Source organism: Cottoperca gobio, chromosome 22 (assembly GCF_900634415.1).
Source record: "Cottoperca gobio chromosome 22, fCotGob3.1, whole genome shotgun sequence".
Taxonomy (NCBI): Eukaryota; Metazoa; Chordata; class Actinopteri; order Perciformes; family Bovichtidae; genus Cottoperca; species Cottoperca gobio.
This window is the reverse complement of record NC_041376.1, coordinates 8,248,556-8,266,381: the sequence shown is the minus strand read 5'-3', so window position 1 is coordinate 8,266,381 and position 17,826 is coordinate 8,248,556. Positions and strand designations below refer to the sequence as shown.

Genomic DNA, 17,826 nt, shown 5'->3' with positions numbered 1-17,826 from the left:
TGAGAGCTGGAGGAGAGGGCAGATGAGGTGAGTGGCGGGGTGGCAGCCGCAGCAGGGTAATCGATTAGACCACTCTGCTGGCGGTTTCTCCTCTGCATCTCCTCCCTCTCTCTCTCTCTCTCTCTCTCTCTCTCTCTCTCTCTCTCTCTCTCTCTCTCTCTCTCTCTCTCTCTCTCTCTCTCTCTCTCTCTCTCTCTCTCTCGGGATGGAGAAGAGCTATGATGTGCTTCATCTCATTATCTTCAATCAGGTATGTAGAGGTTTGAAAGCAACTGATAAACACAACCATTTTTTCCCTGCATGAAGACATGGTTTAGTGTATTTATTTTTTGAGTTGATTTTAATCTTTGCTTGTCTTGTGGGGAACATTACTCTTCATATAAGAGACTCTATCTACTTCAGATTATGTTATTATACTGCTGGTGTGTAATTTCCCCATGCTTTTAGACCACTTTAGCGCAGAATAAATGCTATTTAGTTCACTATATTCTATTTAAAGTCACACACATCTATGCAAAGCTTTAATCACAAGGGCAATAAGTTGATAGTTGACATGGTTCTCTCATAAATAGTCTTTCAATGGCAGCGCACAAGGGAGCAATTTAGTGAAACTGGAAGGACACAAGTGAAGGTTAAAGTTACAGTAGCTCAAAGATCAGGAGTCAGTGGACGAGGCAGAGGCAATGGCTGTGGTTCAATGAAAGATGTAAAGGATAAGGACTTAACATATTTTATATTATTATATTATCAATATTATAAACGTGGGTTTTGCATGTCGCTTTAAATGTTTCTGCTGCAAAGGAATTTCAGACTGCATTATCTCCTTTCCTTTCGTAAACGATGGTCCAGTATACCCTCTGCTAAAGGAGATAAGAAAGAAGAAGAAAGAAGCATTGAAGCACATTTTTAGGTTAGGAACATTCCTAAGCAAAAAAGACTATTTTACTGCATCCCATCTTTGAACAGAGAAAAGGATGCTGCCCACCATCATAAACTACCGCCTGTTATCAGGTCATTGAACTGCCATAGACAACTGATCTATGTGGTCTTCTGCTGAGGAAGACCACAGATATATCGGTATTAGCATGCAGCTCTAATAATCTATTACAATAACTAATAAATGGTTTCACGTAAAACAACTGTTGGGCTGCTACACGCAATGTCACACAGCACTTCCTGTAACCTTCATGAATGTTATCATCAGTCTTTGTTGTTTTAGAGAGGTCTGCAGAAAGGTGTTGATTCAACTTTATGGTCATTATTTTGTCCACCCCATTTATATCAATGAGGGTAACATTATAGGCGGCACAACAGCAATGCAACAAACTATATATCCTCCAAAGTGTCTGCGATCTAAGAGTTAATAGCTCACTATTCAATACAGCGGGATATTTAAACTAAATTATCTTTTGCGTTGCTAGGTTACTGCGGTTGTCATGTAGCATGTCATAATCAAGCACACCTGTTAACCGTCCAACTCCGTCGCGTCAGGGCGGGTTTGCGTTGGCGGAATATGGCTAAAGTTGGCCTGCTGTCATTATTCTGTAACTCAGTTCGTTTGTACTTCCTAACATTATCTTTCGTCCTCATACGCCACTTCAAACCGAAAGTTGGGCTCTCCTTTCCGGCTGTGGCCAGCTGGAGACCACGGAGCGGAGACGGCTTGGTAGCTTCACTTCAACAAGCTAACGTTAAAGTAAGTGTTTTGCTGCTCGTGCTAACGTATGTTGTTATGAGTTGTATTTTTGGTTGTGGTCAGTGTGTGTATGTTCTTTACTAGCCATAATAATTACTTGTTGATTGTTTTCTTTGTTTATTTTGCTTTGGTGTTAATTGTGATTTATGATAGCTAATTTGGCTGAGTTTATTTGTGTTGTTGTTTGGCTCACATTATGAGGCTTTCATGCTGCTGACTAGTGGTGACATTTGAATGTACTGCTTTTTTCTGAATTGGTCTTGGGCACATTTGCCGTCAGGGTTGTTCCTGATGATTTAGGGGGTTGCTATTTGTTCTAGGATAGAATTACAACATTGGCCTAAGGTATGTAAATACTGTCTTGCTCAGTATCTGTATTATTGGTTTAAAGGGGGAATTTGGCATGTCTGTTTTGAATAGGACAGATAAGCATGTAGGCACGATTCTTATACACACTTCACCTACAAGAACAATTTGGGCAGTTTGCTTGAAATTTTGTCATGTCAGAAAGTGCTGAGCCTCTGTTCTGTGGTTTATTCTGCTGCAGCTGCACATGGCTGCACTCATACCAATGCTAATCTTAATCTTAATCTTATAATCATCACTCCCACATGTTTGCTGTGCTGATCTTGATGTGTGCTTGGAGCCGAGGATCTGGGTGGATTATCACCTCGATTTAACAGTTTCCTTGGGAAGACGCTGTTGTAAATTGACATCTTAATAGTGTGGTGGGATTTTTAAGCAAACTCATATATATTTCCAAGAATGCTTCTGTTTGTTTAGGCAATATACATTTATTGATGCCACCACGGTTTTAGGCAGAAGTGCTATAAAATGTCCTCTAAACTAGAAGGTTGGGTTTAGCTGAGAAACATGGTTAAGTTTGAAGACGCTGAGAATTGTTTTAATCAAGCAAACGGTTTTCTTCCACTTTATTATAGTGACTTAATGAACTAATCTCATTAACGCTGCACGAAACATACTGCGTGATGACCTCTTCAAACGTGAAACAAACAAGGTTTAGTATTGCTGAATCCTCAATGAACTTCTGTTCTGCATTTTGCTCAGTGGGTTCATGCACTAGCAGTAAACAGGATATCAAGGTTCAAATCAGAGCATAACAAAAGAGCACAAATTAGAAACACATTTCTGGATGTCTTTGTATGGTGTTTACAAGCACCTTGAATGTCATTTTTAATCTCTGTCTTTTTGTGAACAAGAGGCACTGGGTAGACTGCGACATACTAAAACTCAATAAAAATAGTGTGGGTGGATGTTTGGGGTGGAAAATGATTGTAACTTGGAGCACATAGTAACAGAGCATTCAAACATTCTGCTAATCAACTTGTATCAGCATACATCAGTTGTTAAAGTAGATAGAATTTCAGTCGACCATGATTTTCTTTTATTTGTATGTACCGTATCCAGGCTTGTACTTTTGACTTTTTATAATTTTCCAATGCAGCACATTTAAAATGGTAGATATCACCTTGGACTGGGCATTTTTCACTGTTTTATGGCTTCTGAAAGCAATTTGAACCCACCCTACCTTTTACCTTTAACACTGTATGCAGTGTTTCCCCTAGGTTTACTGCTTTGGAGGGGTGCTTACCGTGCGACGAGGGGCTGGGGCTGGATGATTTCCGTGGGACGGGGGATGCATGTGTGTGTGCGTGCGTGGCGCGGTTTCTCTTTAGCTCTCCCCTCTACTTTCTTCTGCTTTGTAGGTGTGTGTGTGCGTCAGCTGCGAAGCCCCGCCCTTCGCAAAACGGAGCGAAGGAGAGAATGTGAATGCGCAAAGTAGACGGTACAAACTGAAACGTGCACATAAATTAGATCAATAGCATAAGTGTTTAGTTTATTTAATAAAAGAGCACCTGTCAATGTGAAAAGGGAGTTGTGAATAAAAAATATATATATTTTAAATATTTTGAGAAGAAAAAAAAACACACCTTGAATTTCAGGCGGGGCGCGGGGCTCCTTTGGCGACAATGGTAGGGGAAACACTGGGATGACACTAACAATAACAAATAGGCTGATAGTATGGATTGTTGTTTACAGCATTTTTTGTGCTCACCAACCCTCATACTGCATTCATTGTGGTTTAGATCATATCTTCATATGATAAAATTTAGATTACTTACAATCAGTGGTGGGCCGTCAGGGCCAGCAAGGCCTTCTCTGCTGGTCTAAGCATCATCAGAATATACATTTAATTTATATATATTTTTTCCTCAAATATGTATTAAATTATTCCCCATAGTCTATTCTCTTCATTTCATAGCTTTCCTCTTGGTTGCACTGCTTCCAGCCTCAGATCGAGATTTGGAGGGCTGGCCTTTATGTTAGAGCTTTTATCCAATCATATTTCAGCCATAATGTGTTGCCAGGGTCCAAGAAATCTGCCCTTAGGCCTTCAGAATCAACAGTGCGGGCGCCTGTAGCTTAAAGTGAACAGAGACAAAACTGTGGCGTTAACCAATCAGATTTCGAGTTGCGGACACTGGGGCCAGCTAGCAGGCATACGATAACGTCAGCACGTCCACATCTTTTGATTGGATATGCACTATTGAGAGGCAGAGCTATGCAGAGCTAGCAAACTTCGAACAAGCTAATTTGTGTAGATTTCTACAAGATGTTTTTTTTCAACCCACAATGGCTGAAGGAGGAGAAGAGATCGATTTGGTTCGCAGATATAATTACGCCATTTTCAAGACAAACTTTTCAAGAAAAGATAGACATCGTGAGAAGAGAACGGCCAACCCCGACGCTAGCGAGCCGATCACAGGCGGGAAAAGGGTTTGTCCGCCACTTTCAAATCACTAACTACGAGCGGTACCCCCGGCTGCAATAATGGAGTCATTTACATGTCATATACATACCCTTGTATGGAAACATTATTGTGAAATACAACCAAAGAATATTGCAGAATAGAGTAGAATACTCTACATTGACGCTTCCTGTAGCGTAAGATAATTACTAAGTCGCTGTTTTACTTTAAACAACACACATAATTTGTAGGCTATATGATATTGGTTGGCACATATTTTCATTTTAAGAACTGAAAAGATATGAAGCATGTTAAGCCAGGACTCGTATTAGACACTAACAAGCTAAACTAAAGATATATCAGTCAGAGAACGAGTAGTGCAATTACTAGACTAGATTACTAGACAGAATATAACCTTTTTATAAAAGAAAAATAAATATTTATTTGTGCTGCCATTGACGCAGTGGCTCCAGACAGATTTATCTCCATACACTAATTATGAGCTATGTCATAGGAATAGTGTTTTATCAATATATTATATTGCTGCTGTGCTGTACTGCTTTCTGCATTTAATTAGACTAAAAGTCAAAGTAGTTTTTATCAAATAGAAATTATAATCCTATCTGTTAACATTTTCTACAGATGAATTTAGCAGTGATGGAGAAAATGTTCATGAACATACTGACTAATTATTATCTGGCATGCGCTCCTCACATGCAAGCTGTTTTTCTGACATTTCCTCTTTTATTGCATTCATGTCTCCTGCTGATCTCTCCATATGGTTTATATGTTTGAGTTACAGCACATTAACTGCACATTTCAGTACGCGGCCCCTCATATATCTCAGAGTATATTACTCCATCACTTTCCAGTCCGAGATGAATCACAATGTCAAAGGAGAGCGTGTTTAAAAATTACTGATGGGCACTGATTGAAATCTGTAATTATATAAACTTTACAAGGCATATGCAATGTTAATGCACACTTCTTTATTAATGTTGCGTAAATGTGGGAGGATAAAGGCTTTAGCTTTAATTATCACCTCAATGAGAAGGCAAGATGTTCATACTGACACCTCAGTAATGAGCATGTTTGTTGAATTATCCACATCCATGGCGTGACAGACTGACGATTTAAGTTTAGGTGTTGAACTGAAGTCGTTCAACTATTTAGATTCCATTTCATAACGTGCAGTTTCTCCTGAAATATGAGGATGCGGGTTAATCTGGTCTTTTATTAGGTGCAAAAGGGTATCATTTTCTTTTATGAGCCAAATATCCTGCAGATTTTAATCAGATTTGAGGCAGCTAATGATGTGAAGGAAGGAAAGTTCACTTATCACTAACTGTCTTTTTTAGGGTATAGTTATTAAATGTTTATATACCTCCTTTGAAGAAAACTTTTCAGACAGCAAACATTCTTTGCTTTAATTGCTGAAGCGTTGGCGATAAACTCCCATATCCATAATGACAGATGAAGTATGTACATCTCCAGTTTTTATATGTTGAAGTCTTGCCCCAATGCAAGAACATACAGAAAGCTTTTATGTCTAAGTGTGACATTTGGAACAGAAAAGACTGAAAAGACTGCATGAACAGAAAAGTGTTGTGGATGGTATAGAGACTGTTAATGTTCATGAAAGCCCTTCATAGCATAACATGTAGTCATCAGTGTTTTGTATGTTGATGTGGAAGTAAAGAACTGGCAGTAAACTCCTAATAAAATTCAGCATATTTGTAGGCAGCTGTTGAATATGATGTCGCAAGTAATTGCCCGGATACTCCAGTCTCCAGGTGTATTAATTTAATGTCCACACCATCATCTGGTGTTCAGTTAGTTCCTGATTTTGTATACCATATTGTTATAAGTGTTTTCAATTAGATCTTTGTTGACATACACATTTTAATTTCAAATATATTTCAGTTTAAACACTGCTGATGAATCACACAATTGGCTCATAAAAGTGTGTTTTAACACACTATTGAAATCCCACTTTTAAAGTATTAAGTATGAAATATAGACATAATAGTCACAGTGTGTAAACAATTTATCCTTTAAATAAAAGATGATGGACTGGCATATTTTTACTTTGCTTTTGTTAGTATAAAGTGAAATTTCTTTCCATCGACAGGGTAACATGAAGGAAATATATTGTTAAGATGGCTTTTGTCATGTGTGACCTGACAAACATTTCTCAATAATGGAGCATGTCTTTGCTTGGTTTCTCACCCCACTCCACCATACAGATGGACATAATAACAATATACTGGAAAGATAATGGTTTTAATCTTTAACTAGATTGTTGATATTGTTGCCGTTGCTTTTGAAATTGTGATTTTTATTTAGGTGTTTGCAAATCATAAGTGACTGTCACAACCAAGATACATCTAAAAATGTAAATCTTTTTCAAAGTCTTCATTATCCTAGACAGGCAAGTCAATCTGTAAATGCTGGAAGATGTGTGGTGCTTCAGAATTCAAATTAAGTTCACAGCAGCAATGCTGCCTCAGATGCAATGGAGCCATCACCAGAACAGCAGGGGTATTGAACAGAGATTCACTTTAATTGTAAATCAACCTCTCTCTGCTCAGATTTCTCTCTCTCTGTCTCTGTCTCTGTCTCTCTCGCTCTCTCTCTCTCTCTCTCTCTCTCTCTCTCTCTCTCATATATCCAAGGTAAATCTGCACTGGACAAACAATCACCTCCATAGGGGATGCAATTTAGACCAGGATTCTGAAAAGTTATTTAGAACAAACCAGTGTGCTCCTGTCTAAAGATGGACACTATCAAAAATGTATCCGTCGTTTAAAAAAAAAAAAAAAACCTACTTTATCTGTCCATGTTTTTTTTTTTAAGGTTAAAAATACGGGATAATTACGGGAAAAATGGGAGGGTTAACAGGTATGCTCATAACACACCAGAAAACATTACAGACAAAGCTGGAGAGACACTTTGCATACCTATCACGAGAAGACTCTATTTGAATGGATCACTGGTCTCTGGTAGTCACTCTTGTTATTCAAATCTTTATTAGTATTTGGAGTTGTTTGTTTGTTGGTTGTTTGGAGTTAATGAGTTGTTCACATTATGATCATCATTTGGGGATCATCATTTGGGGATCATGACTGTCAAATTTTACAACAATCCCTCCGATTGGTCGGAGGGATTAATCCCAATGTCGCTTGTTGGGTTGGTTTGTCTGACAATTTGGTCCAAATTGTCAGACAAACCAACCCAACAAGCGACATTGCCATAGTTAGATCCATGCTATCTAAAAATATGCACAAAAACATTGTGGGTCTTATAGTGCTATAGTGGTCTTACAGCTACTTATAGAGCTACCCTTTATTTCATCACACACATTTGTGATGCTATTAGCAGGTCACTATGTTGCATGATTCCCACTAATGCACACGGTGAAAAACATAACCAGGTCACCATCCTAGTTAGCTCAGTGATCTGCCTGTCATTGCCGATGCCAATGACTAATGAAATCTGCTATCTGACAATATGTCTTTAATTGCAACACAGTGCAATGTAGAACCAGGTTCTTATTTTGAATAACAAAATTAATGCTTGCCCTAACAACATTTTCTTTGTGCTACTGTGTATGGCTGTCACTTATTGTGATTCTTTATGAGGAGTTGTTTGTTTTAATGTTTGGTGATTGTGTATCTGCCGGACAATTTACAGCTATGCTGCGCTACAGTAAAACTAATAAAACAAGCTTTCCAAAAAAAAAACTGTTAACAGTTTTCATCCTTTTTAAGGCAAACAAGATCAGAAAGAATAACAACAGAAGAAATCCTTCAGGAGTCATCAGTGACACACTGTGTATAGAAAAGTCAAATTAGTCAATGATACAGTTAATCCCTGTGAGTCTGCGTAACCCAAGATGAACCCTTAAAACTACAACTAGTAAACAAGCTTGGCTAAACATTTAAATCAAAACCAAAGCACCAACACCAAATCAACCACACTCATTGGTTATGGGATGTGTGTAATATGTAATTCATACCAGGAAATCCTAAAACGTCTGCCGTAACCTTCACCTTTGCCTTTCCAGTTGTCCAGACCACAACCTAAGGTGAAATGAGTGCAAAGGTGTCTGGCGGGACTACGTTGTGGCGGCTGAGCTGAGGAAGGATTTAAACGCTACTACTTAGCGGCTCTTAACCTCACTGACCCTTTTGGGACTAATACAAATCCTGTTGTGCTAAAGCATTACATTAAGTTCTTGCTTTGAACCTATAGGCCTCAGTGAGCACATGGACCGCAGCATTTACGGTTGATTGTTCAGCTCTCTTGGTAAGCTATGAGCTGATATGATTACTAGACCACTACCAATTATGCATGGGCTACTGGGGTTGGAGCAGAATTAATTGTTTGCAATATGGGCTACACAGAATGTTTTGTGTTTTATTTTTTTCGATGATCCTAACTCAGCTTTTCAAGTCAACATTTACTGTCAGTAACTGAAATGTCTCTGACTCGCTGAGTTGAATCATATGAAACATATGAAAATATATATGGTTCAATTAATGTCATAGTTTTCTGCTGCAAAGTTTAGACCAGGTTTTTCAGCAAAACACCCAAACCACAGTTATATTTTACTGATACAAGAAATCACTTTTTAATTTAGCCCATATATTACAGGTTTCTCCAGAGTGAGGGAGACCTGTATAGTTGTAATCAGTGTTGAGGAACAAGTGTGACACAGCTATAGCATTGGCTAATGCTGCAGGTGACTGTACACCCACCAACAGGCTTGAGTTTGACTTGTGGTAAGTTATACATTGACTTAGCCTCCACCAGATTTCACATAGTATGATTGTCATCAGCAGAACATATTTAATTTTTTTTAAATACCTGATTTAGTAATCCAGTTTAACATGACCTACAGGTGAGTCACAACACAGCTGATGTGCTAACCGTAAAACATTGGGGAAGGTGGGACATCAACTGGCCAATGTTGAAACACTTTCTTTCAGATTTTGAAGCACTTCATGCATCCTGGCATGAAGTCACGTACTTAATGTCCCCATTCATTCAAACATTTATTTGGCTTCATTTGAATATTTGGCCTTTACTCTCCTGGAAGACTTATGTTCAGAGTTTTAGACTAGAAGGATGTTGTTAAATTCATCTGCTTAAGGCAAAACTTGTCTTTGTGGTCACTTTGAAGCTGAGTCTAGACGTGAATGAGTGTGGTGTGGAAACTTGAAGCCTCCAGTGCACATTTATGGAGAATTGTAGCAGACCATGTCCAGTTGAACTTTTTTTAATTAAAAAGTTTTGCATATTCATAGATTTTTCAATGAGGGAGAATTTTTAACTAGGTAATTGAACTTCTTTTGTGGGAAAAAACACATTAGGCACAAATAACTCAATTCAAAGTATGTTTATATGTATTAATGTCAGGAGGGGATCTTTAACAACCGCATACTTCATTCATTCAATCACGCACTGTGGTATAGTTTATCTGTATCATTGATAGTGTCTATTAGAGGAATGGCAACCGATACCACACTGAACAAGAGTCACTTGCAGTTCTATGAACAGTTCTGAACTGCACAGTGTAAGGAGGCTGAAACAGATGTGGTAATGTCAGTAGACGTTACTTCATCACAATGTCACTTTAATATTAAAGGCATCTTTGCAGATTATTTAATCCTACCCTGATTTCACCCTGATTTTAACCCAGACGAGACTCTTCTTATAACATTAACCCAACTCAAAGATTAAACATAGCCTGGACATTCAATATCTGTGCTTTTCACACATTCACAAGTAAGGAGACTGGTATATTGTTAGTGACACATTAGACCTTTTCTCCAAGTCTTTTCTGCCAGTCTTCTGGCCTAACAAACAGCTCCAAAGTTAAGAAACAATGTATTATTGATAGAAATCAACACTGGAATACTCAAATAAAAGCAAGACAAAATAACTAAACTAGATATATTACCCTTTTTTCGTCAACTAAACAGACTTCACTTGTCGGTTACACAACTAATGTAGAATTCTTTGTTTTACAGAACAGAAACATCAATTTCATGGCTAATGTTAAACTGAGATTACTTTTGGCAAGAAAAGAAGAAAGCTTACATCTTTTATGCAATGGTTGCCAAGGTTACATTTTTAAAAGTGGAATAAGCTGAATCAGGTGGTCGCATACCATGGAAATGTAGAAGAATGAATGAAAGAATAATTTCAATACAAAAGGAACTGTAGCACAACCGGTGCATTATACCAGAACCAGTGTTATTTCAGCTGAACTTGAGTGAGTCAATGTGTTGTCAACCATTCTTTGATTCTTCCAGTAAAAGTATCTCGACGAGTCCCAAGCTTCTACTGGAAATGCATCACTTTTACAATGTATGAGACACGTCTGATGCAACAGCAAATTAAAGCATGCCCCCTTTTCAAGGAAACCTCACTGCCTCCCAACAATGTTCTTCTAACAGTAAAAACGATTACTCATGACTTAGCCCTTTGTGAAATTTACTGTAAGTAATTCACAAAGTACATGAAAGAGACCTAAGTCACACAAGGTTAACTTGAGATATGAAAGAAATATTCCCATTTAGATTTTTAAGTACCAAATGATTCTTAATGTCTCTATAAACTTTTCTATCAAGTAGGTCAGTGTATTCTTGGCTCACGCTGGCTGTTGCAAATGAATTTGCATACTTCTCTATTTGTTCTTTCTCTCATTTGACAGCATCTAACTCCTATTAGAACGTTTTAAAAAAACAACTTCACACTAGTAATTTCAACCGCATACATTTGGCACTGTTGTTGTTTTCTAAACTCACCTCACAAATGAAAACCTGAGCATTTTTGGGTGAAAGGCTAATGTGGAAATTAACCGTGGGCTCTCATTCACTTGGGCTCTTTACTGGTTATTTCAAGGGCAAGCTGTTGGGCTGACATTCAAAAGTTCTTTTTTTGGCAAGGGAAAGCTGTTTTAGGTTAACAGCCCCCAGATTCTTGGAGAGGTCCATACTGTAGGCTGTAGAAAGAGGGCCTCACTGCATAGTTTATGGAAACCCCAGGGAGTACTTAACACTAAATGCAAGAGACATAACGGAGAACATAGGCGGGAACACGGAAGGACTTTTTTTTCTTTCAATAGGCATCAAGTTTGAACATCTGGGAGTATATTCATTAGAATGATTAGTGCTTTTTTAGCATCATCTGATAAACAAAATATGAGGAGACAATATGCTGGCCCTCACACATGCAGAGCACGTAGGAGCACTCCGCATGTTCTGCTTCTCATTATGCTAACTTACATGCTTCTCATTATGTTCGGGCCATCCTTCCCCCAGGCCTATACCCTTTTAGCCATTTATGTGTCAACAGAATTACCACGGAGAATCCTCACCGTCTCCAATGGACGGTTTCTCCTTCCTTAGCCCTTTGTTCTGCTCTGATGTGTAACTCCATATGTGATCCTTCCCTAATGCCTGATGAGCTTTAAAGGTCCCCTATGGTGCCCACATATTCATTGTAAACCTTGAATATGTGACAGGAAGAAATGGTCTGAAAAGATTAAAATGTTTGGCTTTTGTATGATCATATAAAAAAACAGCAAAATTTGTTTCATATTAGAGGTGGGATGCATTTTGTGTGGTTGAAATTCACTCCTTCCCTCCTGTCTGCCGCCTTCCAAAAAACTAATCTCAAGGCAGCGAGTGTACGAGCCTGTCCTCATCTGAACTTTGGGTGGATGAAACTGCAAATACACGACTGAGTCCTGCTGCTGCGTAGTCTCTCGCTCGCTCTCGCTCTCTCTCTCTCGCTCTCGCTCTCTCTCTCTCTCTCTCTCTCTCTCTCTCTCTCTCTCTCTCTCTCTCTCTCTCTCTCTATCTCTCTCTCTCTCTCTCTCTCTCTCTCTCTCTCTGCTCAGCATTAGCTCGCTTTGCTTCATTGCCTCCCGCCTGCACACAGCACGTCAACAAGTAAGATCTGAGATGCGACTGTATGAAGTTGGACTCGTATCAAGTCTAAATATGTGAGAGGAATGTCATTTGGAATTCACAGCAGAGAAGGGAGAGACAGAGCTGCAGACAGAGACGCAGAGGGATACAGTCAATCAGCATGTGCACACACACACACACACTGACGCACACCCAGGTTGTATAAACAGTAGGCAAAGCTATCCGGTCATCTCACTCCTAATGAAAAGTGCACCGATGACATGGATGTAAAAAAGGGGCTTTATTTCCGTGGCAACCAGGGCAACAGAAGGAGGAGGAAAACCAAAAATACTGCATTGCGTCATAACGTTAAATCCCAGTGACTTTGTGTTTGCATGGCCACAGCGACATTATATCTTCAAAATGCTCCTCAACAAAGTCCAAAACGAGGATGAGGATGATGAGTAATGATGCTGCCAATCCACAAAACGGATTCACCCTGCAGCTTCATAAACGACCAGCAAACTTTAAATAATCTGTGCAACCCCTCATGAATGCAAGAGGCCATAGTCATACAGCACAGGATGTTGAGGCTTTTCGTCAGTGATTTGTGGCCTTCTCTGTGTAAAGCTTGAGGAACAAACTGATTGAGTTCCAGATGTTCTTAATGTACGACATGAGATGGCAAGGAGGGTATTTCCGCGCCATCTGTCTATAAAGCACTATTTGATCAAAGTTATGCTACATTTATCAAAGTCACATCTTTACACTTCATGGAGTTGGCCAGACTGAATCCAGATTTGGTCCAATCAAATAGGATAGATGTTTTTTGGATAGATGAATGATTACTATATATATATATATATATATATATATATATATATATATATATATATATATATATATATATATAAAAAAAAATCAGTAAACAAGGAAAGATCAATTTATTAACAGGTTAAGCCAAAAACAAACAAACTCTTTTTAAATTAAAACATGTTGTCAATGGGTTTGTTGACACTTCTATAGTTCCTTCTGCCAAATTTGAGTGACATAACTCTCGTCACTTGCTCATAATTACGGTCCAAACGATATGACATAAACGCCTGTTGGTGGAAACTTGTCATGTATGACGCACCAATCAAAGGTTTGGACACACGTGTGTCCAAACTTTTGACTGGTACTGTACATGGTCTGCAACCTTTACCTTCGTAAAATATGGCGGCCAGATGGCCATTTGTTTGCCAATAGCAGAGTATACTGACACTCAGCTGCAATCAACCCGATTCTGCTGGCTATCTGGGAAACCTCTGGGGTGTTTATACATGATACTGCAGCAGGAATGCTCAGATTTTATGACTCTTTGCCGGAGGCAACAGAGACGATGAAATGTAACAGTGTGTGCAGCTGTGACCACTTCATTATGAATAAGAAATGTATGGTCTGAGTGGATACATTATTTATTTTTTTATGAGTTTTGATCTACCTTTCTACTTTCTTACAAATGTCAGAAATACGCTGTATGGACTTCATTAAATAACACCTGGCAGACCGGCTGAGATCTGATAACAGTGTGAGCCAGACTAGCTCTGGAGGTCTGGCAGGCCTGATCGCACTTTAGATTCAAATAGCACTTTAATACCAGGTGTAAATGTAGTGAAGCTAGGTTTTGACATTTTTCTTCTTCTCATTTGTGGATTAATTCACCCGGTCGGATCTTATTTTGCAATAATTTACTTTATTTTGAGATGTTGAAACATGATAACAATTCTCAGAGCACTGACTCCGGGATCCACAATCCACTCAAAGGAAACTCTTCCGACCACCTGCCTACACATGTCATCTAAAAGACAGTGTTCATAGAGTCTAATTCTCTTTTTGGTTAATGTAAATATTTATTACGATGCAGTTAAAGTACAATGCTGGAATGCTCAGTTGAACTTCTAAATACGACACAACGGCATACAGCGGGCCTTAACAGTGAATGTTACCAGATAATTAACATTTATCAGAGATTAGGGATTTTAAAATCTCTTTCCTCAAAAAACTTAAATGTTAACTTTCTCTCAAATCTGATCAAAGTGGCTGTAATGAGTTTTATAAAACCTGTGTTTGATTGTCTCTTAATATGCTCTCACTGAGTCTAAATTGTTCAGTAGTCTGCAGCTCAAACTTCTGAGTTTGCATCTTTCCTTATGGCTCTCTTACTTTCCTTCCAGACAGCTCTAACACATTGGCTGGTACGTAGGTAGGTGTTTACTCCTCAAAAAAAACCTCTCACCTCCCCCACAAACACATTAAATATGGAATCACAAATTGAAAGTGGACTTGTGTTGACTCCTTATGTAACCAGACTGACAGGATGTGATTATTTGAACAAAAAGTTTCTCAGTACTGTGTAGGAGGCAGAGGGCATCGACAACAGCTTTTGCCAGACTGAAACTCATGTTTGGAGAAGTTTCTTTTTTTTCCTCTTGTAAGACACACTGTGCAGTGAAGTCTTGTTAGAGAGATACTACACACTATTTAGTCTTACAGCTCACAACATACCATTGGCCTTTGAGTCAATCACCTGTATGGGCTCCTCACTGGAAAAAAAAAACACTTGCAGTGTATGTATATATATATATATATATATATATATATATATATATATATATATATATATATATATATATATATATATATATATATATATATATATATGGTCAAACTCTTAAAACGACCCACTGTATGTTCACTGTTATTCTGACACCCAACCTCTTGTGGTCTTTTTCGTCGTCTTCTCTCAGAAATAAAAGCAGAAGTCATGTAATGACCTCTTAGGGGAGGAGGTAGATGTTTGGGATGTCAGTATGGATCTAATGTAGCTTTTTGGATCGTTAAGCAGTGTCTGTTGCTTCACACCTTTCCGCCATCAGACACAACAACGCACGCCAACTTCACAATTAGCCAGGTGAGCAAGGGGAGAAAGTAGGCACGATTTGAAAGTCTCTCTTACAGACACAGACACATGCGAGATTGCTGTTTGTGTTGAACTTAAATCACCTTCAAAAAGTGGAAGAGGTGAACTTGATTACATTGAGTATGTTCTCTTGATATGTACGCATGTATTTACATTTTTACTTTCCTTCTCCAATTGGTGTATTGTAATTCAAAGCTAGGCATCGCCCTAATTACATTTGTATAGAGATACTTTCTTCTTAAGTGTGCGGGGACACTGTTGGCTTCTTTTCCTGTTGCCTGCTTGTTTCTTTCCAAGAGTTATCTCTGCCCCGGCTAAACATGGGCCCTCTTAACCTCCCTTTTATTGCTTTAAAGCCCTCATCCAAAACACCTCACCCTTTGCCTTATTGGCACTTTACAATACAAACAAAATGAGCTCCACGTTGCCCAGGGTCTTAACCCTATTGCTCTATTTAGGCACTGGTCTACGCTTATTAGGTAGGTTATTATTGCCTGGCTTATTAACTTGGTGAGGGCATCATGCTCGAGGCTGACAACCCAGTAGTTTTATATTAGGTGTATATGTATATATACATTATGTGTGTGTGTATGTGTTATATGTGTGTATATATATGTGTATATATATATTGTGTGGTGTGTGTATATATATATATTATAGTATATATATATGTATATATATTATATGTATTTGTATGTATGTATGTATGTATGTAAGTATGTATATGTAGATGTATATATGTATATATACCTCTACTATATAATGTATGTGTGTGTTATATATTTATATAATATATATATGGTATATGTGTATGTATGTAATGTTGTATGTGTGTCTATATTATATATATATATTTATATATATATATATATATCTGTGTGTGTGTATATATATGTGTGTGTATATATATATATGTATATGTGTATATATATATGTGTATATGTGTATATATATGTGTATATATATATATGTGTGTATATATATGTATGTATATATGTGTATATACATGTATATATATTATCTATTACCTTATGGTGTGGGTGTTATAATATATACTATATTATCATATATATATGTGTATGTATCTATATATATACGAATATATATATATATATGTGTAGTCTATATCTATATGATATATATATATCGGTATGTATGTATGGTGGATATATATATATATATTATATATATAGATGTGTGTATATATGCTATATATATATATACATACATAATACACATACATGTATGTATGTGGGTAGATATATATATGGATATGTGGGTAGATATATATCTATACAGACTAATTATACCTATATTATAGATCCACTATTACTTTTATTTTAATATTATAGATTAACTCTATACCTATCTAGATATATACTGAATACTGATATATCATAGTATGATAGAGATAGCAGAATGATACTCCATACATATGTATATAGAGTATCTATATATATATAGTATACCTATAATACAGTATATGTATAGAGCACGCGATACCTATATACACGCATAGACTAGATATATCTTTAGAATATATCTCGAGATATATATATATTCTTTCTATCGATTTACGATAGATATAGTGTGTATTATATTGGGATGAGTAGATTATTGATTTGGATTTCTTCTTATATATAGAGATAGATATACTCATATATATATCCCTATAGAGATAGACTAGATTGACTAATTATATAGTGGATATCTCCTCAGATACTCTCACTATATAGCATAGAGAGAGAGATATATATAGAGAGAGATATATATGATAATGACTATAGATACTATACTATGTCCCTATATATATTATAGACTATATATTATACCTAGGAGAATGTAATATATATACCTATACGAGAGACGAGGAGTAGAGCCGTAGAGAGATACCGAGATATACAATATAGATATAGATAGACACGACACACCCCAGACAGCATGTATGGGATGTAGTATGGAGAGCCTAGACCATTATACGACGCGACAACCTAGATACAGACAACCTTATATAGGTAGAGATCCTGCTGATATAGAGCGATCGATATTAGAACGATGTAGAGAGATAGATTCACTCGCTCGATGTAGATATATATGTCTAGACTTATAGGTATAGATTTAGCTATCTAGATATGGTTAGAGATAGGATATACCTTATATAGGTAGATAGATGTATGTATAATTGTATTTGGATGATGAGAGAGAGATATAGAGGATATATATATAGAGAGGTGAGATAGGGGATATATAGATGTATTATGTATTAGAGATAGATCTGATATTACTATATATTCTATTAGTATATAGATCTATATATATATATATATGACAACCTATATGTAGATAGAGAGAGAGAGAGAAGATAGAGATCTGTGTGAGATACTATATGGAGCTAGATAGATGTGACCCTAGAGAGAGGTGGAGCACGAGAGGTAGGGAGTGGACGCTTAGAGAACCGAGAGAGAGGACAGAGAGA

At 37.4% G+C, this 17,826-nt stretch overlaps 1 protein-coding gene across 1 annotated transcript in view; it reads left to right on the top strand.

The window, feature by feature from the left end:
* The first annotated feature begins 1,672 nt into the window (after positions 1-1,672).
* Positions 1,673-17,826, top strand: part of begain (brain-enriched guanylate kinase-associated) — a 113,593-nt gene continuing 97,439 nt past the window's right edge. The window contains exon 1 of the mRNA XM_029460092.1: positions 1,673-1,696. The gene's annotated coding sequence lies outside the window, so the exon portion shown is untranslated. The remainder of the gene's footprint in view (positions 1,697-17,826) is intronic.